The sequence below is a fragment of the Manihot esculenta genome, chromosome 12 (genome assembly GCF_001659605.2).
Source record: "Manihot esculenta cultivar AM560-2 chromosome 12, M.esculenta_v8, whole genome shotgun sequence".
In the NCBI taxonomy this organism is placed as follows: domain Eukaryota; kingdom Viridiplantae; phylum Streptophyta; class Magnoliopsida; order Malpighiales; family Euphorbiaceae; genus Manihot; species Manihot esculenta.
In genome coordinates this window covers 12,451,668-12,458,720 of record NC_035172.2, presented here as the reverse complement: position 1 = coordinate 12,458,720, position 7,053 = coordinate 12,451,668, and positions in this window count along the sequence as shown.

Below are 7,053 nucleotides of genomic sequence, written 5' to 3'. Positions count from 1 at the left end.
GGGCTTTTAGCTCACCCCTCTCCCTTTACCCCTAGGTTTGCAGGTACAGTATAGAGCAGGAGTCCGGATAGAGTAAAGAAGTCATGTTTATGTAATAGCTAGCAATGGACATGATCGGATTGTAATGTAATGTCTTAATCAATATAGATATGTAATGAGAGGATGTTTATGGATTATTAGAGGTGTGCTTGACCATAGAATGTTGTTATCCCTTTAATACATGATCTTAGAGATTTTATGATGTTTATGTAAACCAACTCGACATATGTTATGTCACCCATTTGGGGACACTGATGAGATCCCACTGAGGGATCAATGTTATGACTATGTTATAGTGCATGCACAGGTTGAGTTGGCATATGAATGGAAAGAAAAGTTTTAATTTTTATGTATGTTGTTGATCATGTATGGGATTAAGCAGGTTCACAGGATGCATGTTAGGCTTGCTACGGGTCCCGGCGGCCTTAAGTCGACCCGGATCCTAGCGCCGGTAGCGGTCCGATTTTCGGGTCGTTACACTAAGAGCAGGACTTATTCGATCAAGTGTAAGGACAAATTATCTGGTTGTCAATGGCACCTTCGTGCATCCCGTAAAGAAAATGCTGATGTTTGGAAGATAACAAGATATAACGGTCTGCACACATGTAGAAACGCAGGTGTTAGTAAAGATCATGGTCACCTTGATTCTAGATTTATTTGTGCATTTATCTTACCCATGATCGAACAACAGCCAGATATGAAAGTTGCCACTCTTCAGGCTGAGATCAAAGATAAGGTTGGATATGAACCGTCCTATAAAAAAATATGGATGGGAAAACAATTTGCAATTGAAAAGATTTTTGGTGGATGGGAGGAATCATATGGGAGATTGCGTAAGTTCATGCATGCTCTTGTGAAGTACAATCCCGATACAGTTGTCGCAATTGAAGATGATCCACACTGGATTGAAGGTCATTTTGATGAGAACGTTAGAGTGTTTGATAGAATGTTTTGGGCATTTCAGCAATCAATTGAAGGATTCAAGTTTTGTAGGCCAGTCATCTTTGTTAATGGAACTTTTTTATATGGGAAATATAGTGGTTGTATTCTTTGTGCAACTGGGCTTGATGCAAATAATATGATTTTTCCATTAGCATTTGCATTAGTTGAAAAAGAGGATAGTGACAACTGGTCATGGATTGTCTTCGATTATATGTTACCGACAGAGAAGAATTATGTGTTATATCCGACAGACACATTGGGATTAAAAAGGCAATGCAAAAGGATTGATGGCAGCCCCCATCAGCCAACCATCGATATTGCATTCGACATATATTAAGCAATTACAATACAAAATTCAAGAATACCGAAATGAAGGAAGCTTTGCGCACGGCAGGTCAGTGATTCAATTTCAATATAAACAAGTCATTCGTTTATGTGTCCTTAATTATTGCTCAATATATATACATTAAGTACTTGTATTTTTACCTTTCAGCTAATCAAAATCAGAAGCGAAAATTTTATGATGCCATGAATAACATACGAGAAGTCAGTCCTGAAACATTTGAGTGGACCCTTAAATTACCTTTAGAAACATGGACACAGTCACATGATGGAGGAAAAAGATATGGATCCATGACAACAAATACAATTGAATCTGTCAACGGGATGTTGAAGGGGTTTTGCGCATTGCCCGTCACAGCTATGGTTGAAAAAATATTCTACCAATGTGCTAACTACTTTGACATACGTCGCACAACGTATTTGAATCAAATGCAAATGGGGCACACTTTTACGCATGCATGTGCAGAAGTAATTAGAAACAACGAGATGAAAGCATCAAGACATCGGGTGACACGATTTAGTAACGAAACTTTAGTTTTTGAAGTTCGTACCAGTGGCACCGGGAATAAGCAAGTTGTTAAACTAATAGAAGGTACATGCACTTGTGGTAAGTTTCAAGAGATGCGAATCCCATGTTCACACACCATAGCAGCTTGTCTGTCGAAATCCATGGATTATGATCAATATGTTGATACATACTACACATTGGAACGTACTTTAAAATGTTATGGCAGTATGTTCAATCCATTGGGTCATTCTGATTACTGGCCAGAACCAGACGGTAAACCTCTAATTCCTGATATGCAAAGAATTAGAAAAAAGGGCCGACCAAGAAGTAGTAGAATTCAAAACGAGATGGACTGGAGGGCATCAAAGGTTTCTTCAACTTCTAAAAACCATTGTACTATATGTGGAAAGTCTGGTCATAATAAACAAACATGTATCGTCAGACGTTGTTGAACTGATTTATGTGACTGTAATTTGATAATTTCTCTATATTAGACGGATTAATAAAGCACTGCTAATTAAAATATATATTATTTTTAAGGGTGTTGATGATAATGATTTTGTAAAATATTTGCAATGTGTTTTGACATCTAAGTTGTTAGTGATTAAAATATATAACATAAGTATAGTACAATTTGGAAAATGCACCAGAGTATCAATCCGATGTGCCACTGTCGGATGATAATTGTAACAATTGAAAAGAATAGTAGAATGGTTTGTAAAATGTTAAAGTGGAAAAAGATATTTGGTGCCTTTCTTTTGTTAAGTCAGAAAAAATTATTGATCATAATACATTCACTGTATATAACATAGTAATACATAGCACATACAGTCCGCATATTAAAATTATAACACATCTAATTGTAAATAACATAACAATACAATTAGTTGCCACCACAAGTATTAAAATGTGACAGTAGATAACAGTTACTCTTCATCAGGCATCTCTTCATCAGATGCATAATTTAGATTATTCATTATATTTCTTATCTCAGCTTCTGTGAGCTCATAATTTGGATTATTCATTGCATGTGAATTCTCTGATAAAATTACATGTTACTCGTACTTATGTTTTTAATGAAAATTATCATCAATTTATGACATATTTATTAACATTTTATTTCACAAATATGACGGGTAGACAAAATTATCGTGATTACACGAGTCCGGGCCCTCTTGACCAGTCTTTATTGACACAACAACAGTCTCATAGATCACAGTCGGTTTGGAATGAGGAGATTGAAAATGAGCCACTACTTTATAGGCGATCAGCGAGTGTTTTGAAGCAGGATTTCCACCCCCGTATTGAAGCCTATCTCAGAATTTCTGGATTCTATGGTGCTGTCAGATTAGGCTACTTTTCACTGGATCATCATTTAATTACATCACTGGTTGAGAGATGGCGTCCTGAAACACACACATTTATGATGCCAGTAGGAGAGTGTACAATTACTCTCTAGGACATTGGTGTTATTTCCGGCCTACCTATTGATGGAGATGCTGTTGTAGGTAATTCTATTATCAATTGGATGATGTACTGTTAAGATACTTTAGGACTCGTACCTCCCGCTAATATTATGCGGGGTAGCTCGTTGTTGTAATACCCGGCTAGACTCTGGTATCGGAATTCCTACCATCCGGTGGAATCTCGGGTATCGGAAACCTCTAGAAGGGAAAAATAATGTTTTTATAAAATGTTTTAATGTATTTCATGGGTTTAAACAAGAAAGAAATTAAGTTTTGAATGAAAATAGTCTTGAGAGGAAGACTCAGGTTCGGCCGCCGAACATGCATGCACTTCGGGAGTGCTTTAGGCCCCCGAAGGCATAAGTGAGGGAATTCCAGGTTCGGCCGCCGAACATGGCATGCATGCGGAGGCACGTTAGGCCCCCGAAAGTGGCCTGGCCAGCCACCTATAAAAGGGTCCCCTTGTCCGAATGGGCGAGCTTTTCTCCCCATTTTCGGCCAAGGTGAGTTCTCCGCCGTCCCTCGCTGATTTTGAGTCCTTTCCTTCGAATCTTCATGATTTTCTTATGAGTTTTCACTTGGTTTGAAGATCTTTGAGCAAAAGAGCAAGTTTGGAAGCTTGGAGACCAAAGAGTGGATTTCTCCCTACCTCCAAGCTAGGATCGTCTTTCCTCTCGATTTTCAAGAGGTAAGCTTAGATCCAACCTTTCTTGCATGTTTTAAACAAGTTTTATGAAGATCTATGGGGTAGAAATGCATGTTAGGTTATTGTTATGTTTATGGGTTTATGTATGAACAATGTGGGTTGTTTGATGTGTTGTAGTTGGGGTTTAGGATAGTTTGAAGCCCCTAGGAGCTTGTATGCTTGATTATGCATGTTGTAGAATAGGAAAATGCATGATTATGTGAGTTGGGAGGCATTTGTGCATGTTGGAGCCGGGTTTCTGTCCTTTGGGAGAAACCAGGTTCGACAGCCGAAGGGACTTTCGGCCGCCGAACCTGCCTGTGGAGGCAACTTTCGGCTGCCGAAGCCTGCTCCCGAAAGTAGACTTTCGTCTCTGGAGGGGACTTTCGGCTGCCGAAGGTGCCGCCGAACATGCATGAGTTTCGTCTCTGGAGGGAACCTTCGGCCGCCGAAGGTGCATGACTTTCGGCTCTTGAGGGACTTTCGGCCGCCGAACCTGCCGCCGAAAGTGCCATGTTCAGCCCTCCTTTGCATGAATTCCTTGATTGTTTTAAGGTGTTTTAGGGGGTTTTTGGGGGATGTTTTTAGAGTGATATTCATGTTTGTTAGGTCCCTCATTTGAGTCCACCTGTGTAGGTTCGGACCTGAGGAACCGAGGACCCCAGCAGTGAGCAGTCGCTTTAGAGTCAGTAGCTTCAGAGTCAGTAGAGCTTCAGCCAGAGGTGAGTGGAATAAATACTTATGTTTTAAAGCAAATAAATATAGATTGAGCATGTTCATGCATCACGAATGCCATGTGATATTTTAGGTTGTTTGCATTAGAATTCACGAATATGTTGCATTGCATAACTTGATGATGATGTGGATGGATGTTGGATGATCCTTAGTCCTCAATATGATACGATGTAATATGATACGGTATGAAGCGTGACATCTCTAGATATAAAGAGGACATAACTTGGAATGTTGTTTTTGGGATGGCAGTTTATTACATCTGGCAAAGGCAAAATCATATCATTTTTCAATCTGATTCAGAGGAGATCATTTTCCAATCTGAATCAGATCATTTTCCAATCTGATTCAGAGGATGCGTATCTTTTAGGGCATGGCCATCGTTTGGAGGAAGTCCAGAGCCCATTCCTCATTCCTTGCGGTTGGACCCATCATTTCTTAGCTCCACATACATGCTCCAGCGGGTACAAAGGGGACCAAAACCTCCAGGGCGAAGGATAAAAATTTTGTTCTTCCATCGCTTTAGGGAAGAAGGTATCTGGTCAAACTGTGTCTGAAGTTTTCTCCCATTGAAAAACTAGAACTCTTCATATTTTCAAGTGCCCAATTGGTATAGTTGAGAGAAGAGGGCCACACTCGTTCAATATTCTTATTGAAATAAATAAATCGAAAGGCCACCAAAATTCTCCAGTTAGTGGAGTGCAGCTGGGCGACTGAAAGCTTATGGAATCGAAGGACCTCAGTGAAAAATAGGTCCATCAGCTGCTCTTCGTGGACTATAATGGTACCCTCCACAAAGATTTGGTCATCCGCGCGAACGCTCGGAGATGGAGCGAAGACGTAGAAGATTTCTTGAGAGATTTGATACTTGTCATGAAGGCATTCTATATATGTCTCTGTCAGTATGGAAGGGATGCCACTGATAAGGCTGCTTTCACTTTCATGAGCCGCCCTTAGTAGAATGATAGGAGTTGGAGCGCGGATGGGGCTGGTTAGGGGTGAGCATTCGGTCGGTTCGGTTCAAAACCGAACCGAACTGAATAAACCGAAAATCAAAATTTTAGTATTTATAAAAACCGAACCGAACCGATTTTGGTCAGAAATCGAACTAAACCGGTCTGATTCGGTTTGATTCGATTCGGTTTGATCGGTTTCAATTTTTAATAAATTTTTTATTTTTTACACTTTATTTTTAATATTTTAAAATTTAATTAAAATATTTTAATCTTAATATAATTTAATTTCTCTATATTATTGAAAATAACATATTATTATCATTAATCGGTTCGGTTTGATTTTTTTGATTTTTTCTGATCAAAACCGAACCGAAATGAAATAACCAAAATTTTTAAAATTCAAAATCGAACCGAACCGAATTGAATAAAAAATCGAACCGAATTTTGAAATTAATTCGGTTCGGTCGGTTTTTTCGGTTTGAACCAAATACTGCTCACCCCTAGGGCTGGTGGAGGAGGAGTTAAGGCGGAACTTTCACTGGGAGAAAGAGAAAAAGAGGAAGTACTCCTATTCATTTTAAAAAATAAAAGCAAACAGAAATTACCTTAAAAATAAGGAAGTGTGAACAAAAAAGAGGAAAGACCGAGTCTTTTCTAAAGTAAAAATATCAGTTATGAGCAAAAGTGATATTTGGAGGAGAGGAAGAATTCTTATATGGTGGCTTTGCCAGAAATTTTTGAATGCAGCTTGAGAAATAGAGCAATCATTATTGATGGGCAGGAGCAGGCGAAGTGACGTGAGTAGGAAAAGGCTAATCTAAATGAGCCATATGCCCCATATCGTGAAGACAACTGTCACCTTCAAATCTGAAGAATCAAAGACTAGCGGGGGAACCTCTAATGTAACACAACAATCTCTCAAAGGAAATCGTGAGCTATCACCATAAAACATGGTCATGTGGCAAGGGTTTGATAAACTGATACTTGATCCCACCCGTAGAAAGGAAGACCCGAACACCGTAGCACTCGATTCTTCATCAAGACTCGTCCTCTCCGGAATAGGTCGAGTCTTCATATAAAGTTACCGTTAGCAGGAACAATCCAGTAAGATCCATGTTACGCCTGTAATCATAGGATTCCAGATCAGTTAGCCGGAGAGATATCCTATCAATTAGTCGGCACCAGCTGGATTTTCAGGAAATGTTATAATTAACTCCATCTTGTTACAGTATAAAAGCTAAATGATTGCAGAGACCAAAGTACGCAATTCTTACACAATTACGCTTGAATTCTAAGTAATTCTATACATTCGCCTTTTTGTCCAGTTTATTGATTTGAGCATTGGAGTGGCTGTGGTAGGCGCCAACCATCTCACATTCTCTT